Source organism: Schistocerca serialis, chromosome 2 (assembly GCF_023864345.2).
Source record: "Schistocerca serialis cubense isolate TAMUIC-IGC-003099 chromosome 2, iqSchSeri2.2, whole genome shotgun sequence".
Taxonomy (NCBI): Eukaryota; Metazoa; Arthropoda; class Insecta; order Orthoptera; family Acrididae; genus Schistocerca; species Schistocerca serialis.
Window position 1 is genome coordinate 344,074,624 of NC_064639.1, and position 17,517 is coordinate 344,092,140.

The following is a 17,517-nucleotide window of genomic DNA, read 5'->3' on the forward strand; positions in this document are numbered from 1 at the left end:
GCGATTATTGGCTTTGGGGTTACCTGAAGTCGCAAGTGTATCGTGATCGACCGAGATCTCTAGGGATGCTGAAAGACAGCATCCGACGCCAATGCCTCAGCATAACTCCGGACATGCTTTACAGTGCTGTTCACAACATTATTCCTCGACTACAGCTATTGTTGAGGAATGATGGTGGACATATTGAGCATTTCCTGTAAAGAACATCATCTTTGCTTTGTCTTACTTTGTTATGCTAATTATTGCTATTCTGATCAGATGAAGCGCCATCTGTCGGACATTTTTTGAACTTTTGTATTTTTTGGTTCTAATAAAACCCCATGTCATTCCAAGCATGTGTGTCAATTTGTACCTCTCTATCTACATTATTCCGTGATTTATTCAGTTTTCAAATTTATTCTGACTTTTTGATCACTCGATATATGAGGATGTTGAATGGGTAATTCAGTATGTAAAGGAAGATGGAAATCTAATAGTCATGTGGGATTGGAATGCGGTTATGCGGGAAAGTATAGAAGAAAAGGTTACAGTAGAGTATGGGCTTAGTAGTGAAGTGTCTCTGCATGATCCTCTTCATGATTTTGCCATGCTTCATTTGTTTGCCTCTGGCACCTCAATTGTTGGTGCAAATGATCTATTACCCTAGATGTAAAGAAGAAAACGGAAAAGACCGAGCAGCTGGGTGTGTTTGTGGTGGCCACAGTATATTATCCATACTTCGTTTTAACATTTCATTAGGTTATTGGTACTTGTCGGAGCCCCACACGCGTGTCTGATACATTTAAGTGCCATATTTCAATGTATCTATTCTTTCCTCTTCTTGTCCGATCAGCTCAGTGTATGAATGAGAGTGTGCAAGGATTTCAGTGCGTAGATCCGTGGGAGTGTAGTAGTCTGCCATTGTGTCAGAACAGCCAACTGTAGCAAACATGTACCAGGTAGCAAAGAGGTTTCTGCTTGCCTTGGACGAACCTTTTGTATAGGTTGGCACCACAGTAGGGGTTCCTCTGGCCACTTCCGTAGTTACGGAGAGCGGTTTTGGTTGGAGAGCGAATGCTCGGGGAGTGTTCTGTAGGACCCGAGACGGGTGAGACTTACTGGCGGTGAGCGTGCCTTTTCGATGAGAAGTTAATGTTGCGTTTTATGTAAGTTTTTCAACCTAGTCAAAGTAAATGATTCCTTTCATCGTTCATAGTTTATTATCGTCTGTGACAAATTTTACTTGCTACTTCGCGAGTGTTAAATGCGTTAAAATCCAGGGACAGTGCAGGCTATTGTTCAATTGAACTGTTACTCAAACACGTGGAGACGTATTGTGTTTATTGTGATTCAGTTCATTTTGTTTAGTATCCCTTTCGCGATAGCGTATTTACTGCGTAGGATTTCCGTGATTTCATGACTGAATTTTGTGCAATTCGTCTCACTTGATAACTTTCTTTTTGCACACTTATGTTCGTGAGGATCACGTGGTCTTGATCTAATGAGAAAGTTTACAGTGCCAAGGCCATAGTGATCTTTCGCTGTAGAATATCTGAATTAATTATGATTCTTGTAAATTTGTTGTAAGATCTTAAGGGACCAAACTGGTTAGGTCATCGGTCCCTAAGTTTACACGCTACTTAATCTAAACTAACTTACGCTAAGGACAACACATACACCCATGACCGAGGGAGGATTCGCACCTCCGACGGAAGGGGGGGGGGGGGGTATGCCGCGCAGACCGTGACAAGACGCCTGAGACCAAGCGGCTACCCCGCGAGGACTATGATTCTTAATTTTATTCATTTATCCAGCATGCTGAAATCAAGAGAACAGCCCCTCTTGCTACCCACGTGTGCTGTGGTGAAGGTTTTCAGTTCTTCTCCTTCCTGTTAGTCTCTCAAGTGTGAGTGAATGTAAGTGTTCGTAATTAAACCATCCTTTGAACATTCCTCTTCCATAGATCATAGGGCTTGCAGGAGACTCCGAAGTAAAGTTCTAGGGTTAATTAATATACGACGTAATAGATTGCAGGCAACAGCAACCACCATATTATTCACTATACTCGTTCGTGTGTGCAATTAAATTTACCGATCTAATAAACGTTCTTTTGCCAGAATTTTTGTTTACTCTTTCACTGTTAAAATTCCACTCCATGCTTCATCCAGCTCTTATGTACGGCACATCCTACTGCATTCCGTTTGCGCAATAGTTGTCTTGAGGCCACTCTTTACCCGCCATATTCAGATTAATTGTCAAGATACCCCTTAATTGTATAGATACTTTTCAGTAGTAGGAATGAGAGAGGGGGAAGACTAACTGAGTTCTACAATAAATTTCAGCTAGTAACAGCGAGTACTCTTTCCAAGAATCACAAGAGCAGAAGGTGTACTTGGAAAAGCCCGGAGATACTGGAAGATTTCAGTTAGATTACTTCATGGTCAGGCAGAAATTCCAAAATCAAATGTTGGATCGTGAACCGTATCCAGGAGCAGACATAGACTCGGATCAATACTTAGTAATGTGAAGAGTTTATGCTGAAGTCCAAGAGACTAGTCAGGAAGAATCAGTGCAGAAACAAGAAGAATACGAAACTACAGTACGCAGGAATAAAGAGACACGCTTGAAGTACTCACAGGCTACAGAAACTGAGATAATGCATAGCTCAGTAGGCAATGCAATTGAAAATAAAAAGGCATCTCTAAAATGGGTAATCACAGAAGATGGAAATAAAAACATCGATAAAAGAAACTAACATTGCGAAGAATCCATAGGTAACAGAAGAAAAACTTCAGTTGATCGATGAAGTAAGGAAGAACAAACATTTTCAGGGAAATTCACGAATACAGAAATACAAGTTACTTAGGAATGAAATAAATAGTGTAGGGAAGCTAAGGCGAAATGTCTGCAGGAAAATGTGAAGAAGTCGAAAAAGAAATTACTGTGTGAAGCATATAGAAAAGTCAAAACAGCCTTCCATAAAATTAAAAGCAAGGGTCGTAACATTAAGAGTGCAGCGGGAAAGCCACTTTTAAATGCAGAGGAGATAGCGAATAGGAGAAAGTAGTACACTCAAGGCCCCTATGAGGGGGGGAACACTTGTGTGATGACGTAATGGGAGAAGAAGGAGTCGATATAGAGGTGACAGGGGATACAGTATTAGAACGCAAAAGAGCTTTGGAAGACATAAGAACGAATGAGGCGGAAGGGATGGATAACATTCCATCAGAGTTTCTAAAAGCATTAGAGAAGTGGCAACAAAACGACTATTCACGTTAGCTTGTAGAATGTGTGAGTCTGGCGATATACCACCTGGCTTTCGGAAAAATGTCATCCACACAATTCCGAAGATTGCAAGAACCGACAATTGAGAGAATTATCGCACGATGAGCTTAAAAACTCATGCATCGAAGTTGCAGACAAAAGTAATATACAGAAGAATAGAACAGAAAATCGAGGCTGTGTTGGATGACAAACAGTTTCTCTTTTGGGAAGGTAAATGTATCAGTGAGGCAATTCTGATGTTGTAGTTGACAATGGAAGCAAGCCTGAAGATAAATCGAGTCACGTTCATAGGATTTGTTGACCTGGAAAAAGCATTCGACAATGTAAAGTGGTGCAAGATGTTCGAAACTCTGTGGAAAAAGGGGTAAGGTGTAGAGAAATACGTGTAATATACAATACGTACGAGAACCAAGAGGGTACAATAAGAGTGGGAGACAAAGAACGAAGCGCTCGGATTAAAAAGGGTGTAAGACAGAGATGTAGTCTGCTCAAACTATACATCGAAGAAGCAAATACGGAAATAAAAGAAAGGTTCTAGAGTGAAATTAAAATACCCAAGTGAAAAGGCATCAATGATAAGATTCGTTGGCTCTGTACACTATGGGACTTAACTACTGAGGTCATCAGTCCCCTAGAACTTAGAACTACTTAAACCTAACTAAACTAAGGACATCACACACATCCATGCCCGAGGCAGGATTCGAACCTGCAACCGTAGCGGTCACGCGGTTCCAAACTGACGCGCTTAGAACCGCACGGCCACACCGGCCGGCGATAAGATTCGTTGATGGCATTGCTATCCTCAGTGAAAGTGAAGAAGAATTAGAGGATTTGTTGAATAAAATGAACAATCTAATGAGGACAGAATATGGACTGAGAGTAAATCGAAGAAATACAAAAGTAATGAGAAGTAAGAGAAATGAGAATAGCGAGAAATTTAACGTCAGGACTGTTGATCATGAAGTAGATGAAGTTAAGGAATTCTGCTACCTAGGCAGCAGGAAAATAATCCATGAAAGACGCAGGACAGAGGACATTGAAAGCAAGCTATCACTGAAAAAGGACAGTCCTGGCGAAGAGAAATATACCAGCCTCAATTTGAGGAACAAATTTCTGAGAATGTACATTTGGAGCACAGCGTTGTTTGAAAGTGAAACATGGACTGTGGGAAAACCAGAAGAGAAGGGATTCGAAGCATTTGAGGCATGGTGTTACACAAGAATGTTGAAAATTAATGACTGATAAGGTCAAGAATAAGGAGGTTCTCCGGAGAATCGGCGAGGAATGGAATACATGGAAAACAATTACAAGAAGAAGGGACTGGGTGGTATGACCTCTGTTAAGAAATCACGGTATAACTTCCATAGAACTGGAGGGAGCTGTACAGGGTAAGACGTAGGTTGTTGGTGCTACTCTGATATGAAGAGCTCGGCATAGGAGAGGAATTCGTGGCAGGCCGAATCAAACCAGTCAAAACGCCAATGACTAACAAAAAAAAAAAAAAAAAAAAAAAAACTATTCAAAGAAGATGTGAAAATTACCGAACTATCATTTTAATAAGCAACGGCTGCAAAATACTAACACGAATTCTTTACAGACGAATGGAAAAACTCGTAGAAGGCGACTTCGGCGAAGATCAGTTTGGATTCCGTAGAAATGTTGGAGCACGTGAGGCAATACTGACCCTACGACTTATCTTAGAAAATAGATTAAGAAAAGACAAACCTACGTTTCTAGCATTTGTAGACTTAGAGAAAGCCTTTGACAATGTTGACTGGAACACTCTCTTTCAAATCCTGAAGATGTCAGGGGTAAAATACAGGGAGCGAAAGGCTATTTACAATTTGTACGGAAACCAGATGGCAGTTATAAGAGTCGGGGACATGAAAGGGAAGCAGTGGTTGGGAAGGGAGTGAGACAGAGTTGTAGCCTCTCTCCGATGTTATTCAATCTGTATATTGAGCAAGCAGTCAAGGAAACAAAAGAAAAATTCGGACTAGGAATTAAAATCCATGGAGAAGAAATAAAAAATTTGAGGTTCACCGATGGCATTGTAATTCTGTCAGACAGCACAGGACCTGGAAGAGCAGCTGAACGGAGTGGACAGTGTCTTGAAAGGAGGATATAAGATGAACATCAACAAAAGCAAAACGAGGATAATGGAATGTAGTCAAATTAAATCGGGTGATGCTGAGGAAATTACATTAGGAAATGAGACGCTTAAAGTAGTAAATGAGTTTTGCTATTTGGGGAGTAAAATAACTGATGATGGTCGATGTAGAGAGGATATAAAATGTAGACTGGCAATGGCAAGGAAAGTGTTTCTGAAGAAGAGAAATTTGTTAACATCAAGCATAGATTTAAGTGTCAGGAAGTCGTTCCTGATAGCATTTGTATGGAGTCTAGCCATGTATGGAAGTGAAACATGGACGATAAATAGTTTAGACAAAAAGAGAATAGAAGCTTTCGAAATGTGGTGCTACAGAAGAATGGTGAGATTAGATGGGTGGATCACATAACTAATGAGGAGGTGATGAACAGAGTTGGAGAGAAGAGAAATTTGTGGCACAACTTGACTAGAAGAAGGGATCGGTTGGTAGGGCATATTCTGAGGCATCAAGGGATCACCAATTTAGTATTGGAGGGCAGCGTGTAGGGTAAAAATCGTAGAGGGAGACCAAGATATGAATACACTAAACAGATTCAGAAGGATGTAGGTTGCAGTAGGTACTGGGAGATGAAGAAGCTTGCACAGGATAGAGTAGCATGGAGAGCTGCATCAAACCAGTCTCAGGACTGAAGACCACAGCAACAGAATTCGAAGAAAGCTGTACGACTATTGTACTGCCAGCATTGTATAGTGTATCTCACGTAGTGTTAGTGAGAATTAGAGAGATTAGTGCACGCAAGGAGGCATGAAGGGGGTCATCTTTGTCTTTTCTCAATACGCGAACGGTGTGGGTAAGTAAATCGACAGAACTGGTACGATGTATCGTATGGCATGTATTGTATAGGGACTCGCAAAGTATATACACTGAAATAAGTCATGGGATAGCGATATGCGCATATACAGATGGCGGTAGTAGAACGTACATAAGGTGTAAAAGAACAGTGTATAGGTGGAGCTGTCATGAGTACTCGGTGATTCATGTGAAAAGATTTCCGGCGTGATTATGAGCGTACGACGCGAATTAAAGGACTGTGAATGCGAAATGGAATGGTTGTTGGAGCTAGATGCTTGGAACATTTCATTTCGAGGATCGTTAGGGAATTCCATACTCCGAGATCCACAGTGTCAAGAAAGTACCGAAGATGCCAAATTTCAGACAGTACCTCTCACCACGGGCAACGCAGTGGCCGTCGGACTTCACTTGACAGCAGGGAGCGTAGGGATTTGCGTAGAGCTGTCGGTGTTAACAGACAAGCAACACTGCGCGAAACAACCATAGGACGTACGGCGAACGTACCCGTTAGGACAATGCGACGAAATTTAGCATTAGTGAGTTATGGCTGCAAATGACCGACGCAAGTGCCTTGGCTCGTGACTCTTGGGGATAGGCAAACCGTGACCTGGTCAGATGAGTCCCGATTCCATTTGGAAAGAGCTGTGGGTTGGGTTCGGGAGTGTCGCAGAGCCACGAAGCTAGGGACCCAAATTGTCAACAAGATACTGTGCAAGCTGATAGTAGTTCCATAATGGTGTGGGCTGAGTTTACATGGAATGCACTGAGTCCTCTGGTCCAATTGGACAGATTATTGACTGGAAATGGTTATTTGGAGGACATTTGCAGCCATTCGTGGGCTTCATGTTCCAAAACAACGATGGAATTTTTGTAAATGACAATGGGCCATGTCTCCGTGTCACAGTTGTTCGCGATTGGTTTGAAGAACATTCTGAGCAGTTCGAGTTAATGATTTGGCCACCCAGATTGCTCGACGTGAATCCCATTGAACAGTTATAGGACATAATCGAGAGGTCAGTTCGTGTACAAAATCCTCCACCCTCAAGCCTTTCGCAGTTATGGATGCTGCAAAGGCAGCATTACCTCCTCATTAGTCATGTGATCTACCCATCTAATCTTCAGCATTCTTCAGTAGCACCACATTTCGAAAGCTTCTAATTTCTTCTTTTCTAAACTATTTATCGTCCACGTTTCGCTTCCATACATGGCTACACTCCATACAAATACTTTCAGAAACGACTTCCTGGCACTTAAATTTATACTCGATGCTAACAAACTTCTCTTCTTCAGAAACGCTTTCCTTGCCATTGCCAGTCTACATTTTATATCCTCTCTACATCGACCATCATCAGTTATTTTACTCCCCAAACAGCAAAACTCATTTACTACTTTAAGCGTCTCATTTCCTAATGTAATTCCGTCAGCATCACCCGATTTAATTTGACTACATTCCATTATCCTCGTTTTGCTTTTGTTGATGTTCATCTTATATCCTCCTTTCAAGACACTGTCCACTCCGTTCAGCTGCTCTTCCAGGTCCTGTGCTGTCTCTGACAGAATTACAATGTCATCGGTGAACCTCAAATTTTTTATTTCTTCTCCATGGATTTTAATTCCTAGTCCGAATTTTTCTTTTGTTTCCTTGACTGCTTGCTCAATATACAGATTGAATAACATCGGAGAGAGGCTACAACCCTGTCTCACTCCCTTCCCAACCACTGCTTCCCTTTCATGTCCCCGACTATTATAACTGCCATCTGGTTTCTGTACGAATTGTAAATAGCCTTTCGCTCCCTGTATTTTACCCCTGCCACCTTCAAATCTTGAAAGAGAGTATTTCAGTCAACATTGTCAAAAGCTTCCTCAAAGTCTACAATTGCTAGAAACGTACGTTTGCCTTTCCTTAATCTATTTTCTAAGATAAGTCGGAGGGTCAGTATTGCCTCACGTGTTCCAACATTTCTACGGAATCCAAACTGATCTTCCCCGAGGTTGGCTGCTACCAGTTTTTCCATTCGTTTTAGCGGCCAAAACAATTAATATGGTAATAAGCTTTATTTCAAAAGAACTGGAAATAAAATCATAATAATAAATATAATTTCAACCACCAAAATTTAATATTCAAGCAATACAAATTAAAGTAGCAACATCACCAGTCCGATTAGAAAGAGCAGTTAACATTCCAGTACTATAAGATTTTACATTTTGGTAATAAATAACAAAACAATAAGAAACCAATACAGATGATATGGCTCCTGAAATGTACGAGGAAAATTTCAGTCTCACTTCGAATAGCTGCTCGACTCATATGTTGTTGTTGTGGTCTTCAGTCCTGAGACTGGTTTGATGCAGCTCTCCATGCTACTCTATCCTGTGCAAGCTTCTTCATCTCCCAGTACCTACTGCAGCCTACATCCTTCAGAATCTGCTTAGTGTATTCATCTCTTGGTCTCCCTCTACGATTTTTACCCTCCACGCTGCCCTCCAATGCTAAATTTGTGATCCCTTGATGCCTCAAAACATGTCCTACCAACCGATCCCTTCTTCTAGTCAAGTTGTGCCACAAACTTCTCTTCTCCCCAATCCTATTCAACACCTCCTCATTCGTTATGTGATCCACCCATCTAATCATCAGCATTCTTCTGTAGCACCACATTTCGAAAGCTTCTATTCTCTTCTTGTCCAAACTAGTTATCGTCCATGTTTCACTTCCATACATGGCTACACTCCATACAAATACTTTCAGAAACGACTTCCTGACACTTAAGTCTATACTCGACGTTAACAAATTTCTCTTCTTCAGAAACGCTTTCCTTGCCATTGCCAGTCTACATTTTATATCCACTCTACTTCGACCATCATCAGTTATTTTACTCCCTAAATAGCAAAACTCCTTTACTATTTTAAGTGTCTCATTTCCTAATCTAATTCCCTCAGCATCACCCGATTTAATTTGACTACATTCCATTATCCTCGTTTTGCTTTTGTTGATGTTCATGTTATATCCTCCTTTCAAGACACTGTCCATTCCGTTCAACTGCTCTTCCAAGTCCTTTGCTGTCTCTGACAGAATTACAATGTCATCGGCGAACCTCAAAGTTTTTACTGCTTCTCCATGGATTTTAATACCTACTCCGAATTTTTCTTTTGTTTCCTTTACTGCTTGCTCAATATACAGATTGAATAACATCGGGGAGAGGCTACAACCCTGTCTCACTCCCTTCCCAACCACTGCTTCCCTTTCATGTCCCTCGACTCTTATAACTGCCATCTGGTTTCTGTACAAATTGTAAATAGCCTTTCGCTCCCTGTATTTTACCCCTACCACCTTCAGAATTTGAAAGAGAGTATTCCAGTTAACATTGTCAAAAGCTTTCTCTAAGTCTACAAATGCTAGAAACGTAGGTTTGCCTTTCCTTAACCTTTCTTCTAAGATAAGTCGTAAGGTTAGTATTGCCTCACGTGTTCCAACATTTCTGCGGAATCCAAACTGATCTTCCCCGAGGTCCGCTTCTACCAGTTTTTCCATTCGTCTGTAAAGAATTCGCGTTAGTATTTTGCAGCTGTGACTTATTAAACTGATAGTTCGGTAATTTTCACATCTGTCAACACCTGCTTTCTTTGGGATTGGAATTATTATATTCTTCTTGAAGTCTGAGGGTATTTCGCCTGTCTCATACATCTTGCTCACCAGATGGTAGAGTTTTGTCATGACTGGCTCTCCCAAGGCCATCAGTAGTTCTAATGGAATGTTGTCTACTCCCGGGGCCTTGTTTCGACTCATGTCTTTCAGTGCTCTGTCAAACTCTTCACGCAGTATCTTATCTCTCATTTCGTCTTCATCTACATCCTCTTCCATTTCCATAATATTGTCCTCAAGCACATCGCCCTTGTATAAACTCTCTATATACTCCTTCCACCTTTCTGCCTTCCCTTCTTTGCTTAGAACTGGGTTTCCATCTGAGTTCTTGATATTCATACAAGTGGTTCTCTTCTCTCCAAAGGTCTCTTTAATTTTCCTGTAGGCAGTATCTATCTTACCCCTAGTGAGACAAGCCTCTACATCCTTACATTTGTCCTCTAGCCATCCCTACTTAGCCATTTTGCACTTCCTGTCGATCTCATTTTTGAGACGTTTGTATTACTTTTTGCCTGCTTCATTTACTGCATTTTTATATTTTCTCCTTTCATCAATTAAATTCAATATTTCTTCTGTTACCCAAGGATTTCTATTAGCCCTCGTCTTTTTACCTACTTGATCGTCTGCTGCCTTCACTACTTCATCCCTCAAAGCTACCCATTCTTCTTCTACTGTATTTCTTTCCCCGATTCCTGTCAATTGTTCCCTTATGCTCTCCCTGAAACTCTCTACAACCTCTGGTTCTTTCAGTTTATCCAGGTCCCAACTCCTTAAATTCCCACCTTTTTGCAGTTTCTTCAGTTTCAATCTGCAGTTCATAACCAATAGATTGTGGTCAGAATCCACATCTGCCCCTGGAAATGTCTTACAATTTAAAACTTGGTTCCTAAATCTCTGTCTTACCATTATAGAATCTATCTGATACCTTTTAGTATCTCCAGGATTCTTCCAGGTATACAACCTTCTTTTATGATTCTTGAACCAAGTGTTAGCTATGATTAAGTCAACTCTGTGCAAAATTCTACAAGGCGGCTTCCTCTTTCATTTCTTCCCCCCAATCCATATTCACCTACTATGTTTCCTTCTCTCCCTTTTCCTACTGACGAATTCCAGTCACCCATGACTATCAAATTTTCGTCTCCCTTCACTAGCTGAATAATTTCTTTTATCTCGTCATACATTTCATCTATTTCTTCATCATCTGCAGAGCTAGTTGGCATATAAACTTGTACTACTGTAGTAGGCATGGGCTTTGTGTCTATCTTGGCCACAATAATGCGTTTACTATGCTGTTTGTAGTAGCTAACCCGCACTCCTATTTTTTTTATTCATTATTAAACCTACTCCTGCATTACCCCTATTTGATTTTGTATTTATAACCCTGTATTCACCTGACCAAAAGTCTTGTTCCTCCTGCCACCGAACTTCACTAATTTCCACTATATCTAACTTTAACCTATCCATTTCCCTTTTTAAATTTTCTAACCTACCTGCCCGATTAAGGGATCTGACATTCCACGCTCCGATCCGTAGAACGCCAGTCTTCTTTCTCCTGACAACGACTCATATAATTATAGTTAATTGTATCTTCGGACTACCCTCGATATACTGGCGAAAATACGTATTAAAAGTCATCCGAAGGTGTACTAAATTCTTTCTCCGAAACCTCCTTTGAGTAGTTCCGAAGGCCACGCGATGTGCAAGTGGTTGCTATAACGTGCTAGACCTTCTGGCAGCAAACAGTCCTGAGCAAGTAGACAGCGTCATGATGGATGAAGGAGTCAGTGACCACAACGTGCTCTGGCGAGGCTGAATACTGCAAGATCCAAACCAACCGAAAATAAGCGCAAAATATATGTATTTAAAAAGATCAGATAAAAATACATTTAACACTTTGATAAGAGACAATTGTTGTTCTGTAAAGCCCCCACACGACGAAATGGTTTAATGACACAGCGATACTAAGAGGTGAGTAGAGCAGCCACCACATGGGATATTAATACACTACTGGCCATTAAAATTGCTACACCACGAAGATGACGTGCTACAGACCCGAAATTTAACCGACAGGAAAAAGATGCTGTGATATGCAAATGATAAGCTTTTCAGATCATTCACACAAGGTTGGCGCCAGTGGCGACACCTATAACGTACTGACATGGCGAAAGTTTCCAACCGATTTCTCATGCACAAATAGCAGTTGACCGGCGTTGCCTGGTGAAACGTTGTTGTGATGCCTCTTGTAAGGAGGAGAAATGCGTAACATCACGTTTCCGACTTTGATAGAAGTCGGATTGTAGCCTATCGCGATTGCGGTTTATCGTATCGCAACATTGCTGCTCGCGTTGGTCGAGATCCAATGACTGTTAGCAGAATATGGAATCGCTGGGTTCAGGAGGGTAAAACGGAACGCCGTGCTGGATCCCAACGGCCTCGTATCACTAGCAGTCGAGATGACAGACATCTTATTCGCATGGCTGTAACGGATCGTGCAGCCACGTCTCGATCCCTGAGTCAACAGAGGGGGACGTTTGCAAGACAACAACCATCTGCACGAACAGTTCGACGACATTTGCAGCAGCATGGACTATCAGCTTCCCCGTCTTGCCCCTACTATTTGTCCAACCATTACGTTCTTATCGTCTCATGTGTTTACCTCACTGCGTGTTTTGAACACGTACATTATACGTTGAATACAATTGTAAATAGCCTCTGAAGGAGGCTGGATACGGTGCTGCGGACGGTGGGCCCACGACACTTGTGCCGGGATAGAAAGTGATGATGACGAGGCTGTCCACACTTGTGTACTATGTGAAAGTAAGAGGCCTAAATAAAACGTAGTACCTGATTCTACAGTTCGCAGAACCATGTTTCGAAACCCTATCGTCATATGATTTCATTATTCCAGTCCTTATTTAAGCTTTAGAGATGAATTCATGCTAGTTCCCCATCTTACCCCGCATATGGGGCAAGACGGAGAATTGGTAGTTTATGTTTCAAATCGAGATATTTCTAACTAAATGTAACAAGTTTGCAGGTTTCTTTGCATGCCATTGTAATTCAGTGGTTAAGTAAACAAATGATAATCAAACCTACTTGAATTTGTTTATTTTTGTCCCTTTTTTAAGGGTTTAAAGTTAGCTTCCCCATCTTGCCCCGCCTACCCCTATATTGTTGTTGTAACCTTAAGTGTTTGATGCAGCCAGTGGCGTAGTGTGGATTTCTGCCACCCGGTGCGAGCCGTAAATTTGCCTCTCCCCCTTTTCTTCGCAGTTAAGCAAAAAAATAACTGAAACCTTTGACAATGAGAATACTCAGAAGATAGGGACGTTAGAATTTATTTTCCGTGCATAGTTTTCGAGTGTTTTATGTGCTTTCCATTATGGTGAATAAATCGTATTCGAAGATTATTTATGTTACTTTTTCGTGTGCCTTGTCCGTAACAGCACGGAAAACATCATAAATTGAAGACAGTTTCAAAAAAGAAAATTACACACAATCGTCAAATGAGAAGTAAATAATTTTCTACACCTGAACCTACTAGGAATGGGCCTTCGCACCAATAAATTGCCAGAATAAAAAATGCTCCTATCGTACCACAAAAAAATGCGAGTACGTCCTGGGCAGATTTAGGGATGTAAATGAAGGAAACGAGCTTTTAGACTTACTTGGCAGCTTCAGAGACATTTAAAGCAAAATACTTGGCATATTCGTGCTCTTTTACTTGGTAGTGTTAGTACCTATGTAATGTAATATAACGCATCGTGACAAGGAAAGTAACATGATACATGATGTCGTGTCGTATAGCATGGCACACGCTATTATGTCATGCAGCAAGGCATTTGTCATGTCGTGTAATATGACGCAACGTGTCATTAACGTTTAGAATGCAAGCATTCACACTGTGGGATACTGCTTATCATAAATGCACCTCTACTATCAGATACTTCCTATTGTAGATGTACCCCACTCTCCATAAACACATAAATTTTCTACTTGTTCTTATACCCCTCACCATATATGTAACATCCCCTCTGGGAAAAAATCATCCCCCCCCTCCCCCCACCCAGAAATCAGAAATTTTTGATGTCCTCCCAGGAACCAATTCATCCCCAGAGATTTTATCCCCCGGGAGAACTTTTTTAGTTCTTCGCCCATATGATATTATAACTTGTATTGTTTACTATGGTTGGCGAATCTTCTGGATTTTGAGCACATGATCAGTGACTGTAGTCCATAAATTGCAATGTGCAAGTGTGCTAACACCTTGCGGAGGGTTAAGCCGTACAAAAGCGCGAATATATCAATATGTTTTGATTTAAATGCTTTGAAATAATTTGAAGCTGCAAGATAAGTCGAAAAGCTAGTTCCCGTCTTTTACATCCCTTACTCTGCCCAGGAAATAATCGCCACTTTTGTGCTTCGATAGGAGCACTTTTCCATTCCGTTTCCCAGCTTTTGCTCTACCATAATTTTGACATTAGGCCGCCATAGCTTTGCAACGGATGTGGATTGTTTGGACTCGGGAGACGACTTATACGGTGTAGATTTTGTTATTGTCTTTCGTACCATGTTGCTTATATTGTGGCAAAGAATGAACCTTTCACAGAGCAACCATTAATTACACTGGTGTACCTTCTTACAAAATCTGAATCCATTCGCACAAGTTTGGTAGATACAAGTGGTTCGGGGAAAAAGAATAACCAAAACGTGTTTTTTGCAGGTAAAATCCGAATGAAACTAAACTTTTGAAACAAATTTTTCGGTTTTATCATAAGAATGTGTTTTTTATTTATTTGATGCGCCTTAGACTGTTTATGCGCATTCAGTTCACGCAAGAACGAATTTTACGTATTACATTTAGCTTCACATTAAAACATCGTATATCGACAACAGTTTATCGAATTAAAAAAAATCGTTTTGACTATACCCATTTCTTTACCTTTGTGCAAAGTTTGAACCTATCTATGTTAAGTTAAAAATATAGAGGTGGCGCGCTTCAATAATATCGCAGAAGAGCATGTTTTTTCCACATAAAAGACAAACGAAGCCAGATTTTATTCGAATGTTTAAAGCTTGTCTTACGTCGACGTCTTACACACAGATGGACCATTAGCCACGATCCGGTCGGCGTTGTTTTCGGATGACTGATTATGCACGTCAAATTTGAACGAGGGTGTTTGTTTTTGCAAGTAAAATCCGAGCGGTGCACATACAAATGGTGCCATTAGCTGCACATTAATTTCAGTCCAATTAAAATCTTTTGCAAAAGGAATTAATCGATTCGAACTGTCTGTCTGGGCGTCAGCTCCGATGATGAATATTCTGTAATTTAGCTGCAGTAAGACAGATGTTTAAATGGCTGTATAAATGGTTCCATGTTCCTAGCTGAAGGAGAAACAGAGCATGAAGCTACCTTTAAACCGCAGCTTTTTCACAAATTTTTGCTACAGCGCTTCCGCACTGTAACGATATATTGTTCTGATTTGAACTTGGGGAGTACCTTTACGTATATTAAGGCTACAATAATTCTTTGTCAGAAGGACTTAAGCAGGCATTTCCACTGCACACAACACGAGTTGCATCCAGTCTGCATAGGGATAGGCATTCTCCAGATAATCGGCTTACCACTAGCTGACGGGTTGAATTAGTTAAACCAAGCTTTGTAAGGTTCGGTAGAATTTCACCACTCGCAAGAGCTTTACCTTTCCGTAACGTTAGAACGAAAATACACTACTGGCCATTAAAATTGCTACACCAAGAAGAAATGCAGATGATGAACGGGTATTCATTGGACGAACATATTATACGAGAACTGACATGTGATTACATTTTCACGCAATTTGGGTGCAGAGATCCTGAGAAATCAGTACCCAGAACAACCACCCCTGGCCGTAATAACGGCCTTGATACGCCTGGGCATTGAGTCAAACAGAGCTTGGATGGCGTGTACAGGTACAGCTGCCCATGCAGCTTCAACACGATACCACAGTTCATCAAGAGTAGTGACTGGCGTATTGTGACGAGCCAGTCGCTCGGCCACCACTGACCAGACGTTTTCAATTGGTGAGAGATCTGGAGAACGTGCTGGCCAGAGCAGCAGTCGGACATTTGCTGTATCCAGAGAGGCCCGTACAGGGCCTGCAACATACGGTCGTGCATTATCCTGCTGAAATGTGGGATTTCGCAGGGATCGAATGAAGGGTAGAGCCACGGGTCGTAACACATCTGAAATGTAACGTCCTCTGTTCAAAGTGCGAACAAGACGTGACCGAGACGTGTAACCAATGGCACCCCTTACCATCACGCCGGGTGATACAACAGTAAGGAGTTGACGTATACAGGCTTCCAATGTGCGTTCACCGTGATGTCGCCAAACACGGATGCGACCATCATGATGCTGTAAACAGAACCTGGATTCATCCGAAAAAATGACGTTTTGCCATTCGTGCACCCAGGTTCGTCGTTGAGTACACCATCGCAGGCGCTCCTGTCTGTGATGCAGCGTCAAGGGTAACCGCAGCTATGGTCTCCGAGCTGATAGTCCATGCTGCTGCAAATGTCGTCGAACTGTTCGTCCAGATGGTTGTTGTCTTGCAAACGTCCCCATCTGTTCACTCACGGATCGAGAAGTGGCTGCACGATCCGTTACAGCCATGCGGATAAGATGCCTGTCATCTCGACTGCTACTGATACGAGGCCGTTGGGAAAGAGCACGGCGTTCCGTATTACCCTCCTGAACCCAGCGATTCCATATTCTGCTAATAGTCATTGGATCTCGACCAACGCGAGCAGCAATGTCGCGATACGATAAACCGCAATCGCAACGATAAACCGCAATCGCGATAGGCTACAATCCGACGTTCATCAATGTCGGAAACGTGATGGTACGCATTTCTCCTCCTTATAAGATGCATCACAACAACGTTTCACCAGGAAACGCTGGTCCACTGCTGTTTGTGTATGAGAAATCGGTTGGAAACTTTCCTCATGTCAGCACGTTGTAGGTGTCGCCACCGGCGCCAACCTTGTGTGAATGCACTGAAAAGCTTATCATTTGCGTATCACAGCATCTTCTTCCTGTCGGTTAAATTTTGCGTCTGTAGCACGTCATCTTCGTGGTGTAGCAATTTTAATGGCCAGTAGTGTAATTGTAACGAGTAGTCTTGCCAGGAAGCGACACCACGAAGGAAAGTGATAGTCGCGGAGGAGAATGGGAATGCTTATACTATGCCAGAATCCAGTCAGTCTGTTACCACAGCACTTGTTGTCTGAAATATTTAATCTAAAATGAATGTTTTCTAGACTAGATATTCAGAGGGTGTAATAAGAAACCCTAGCGGGGTCTAGACCACAGGCATACATCTTATGGTGTATGGGGAACAAATGGTAGATTTTAGAGGGTTAGTGATTGCATATTAACTTAAATGTGAGGGTAGACCAAGATGTTGCTGATGTTGATCCTGACTTCTGCGTCAGCACAAAACTCCGAAACGTCTCGGCCAAGGTAATAAAGAAAACGTCAAATTCAAAACTCTTCAAGAATTTTTCAGGAAATCACATTCTGAAGGTTTCAACCAGTTGACTGCGTCACTCAAAAGTAGATTGGAGAATCGTTCTGTAATTTATTTATGTCGTTGGAGAATTTTA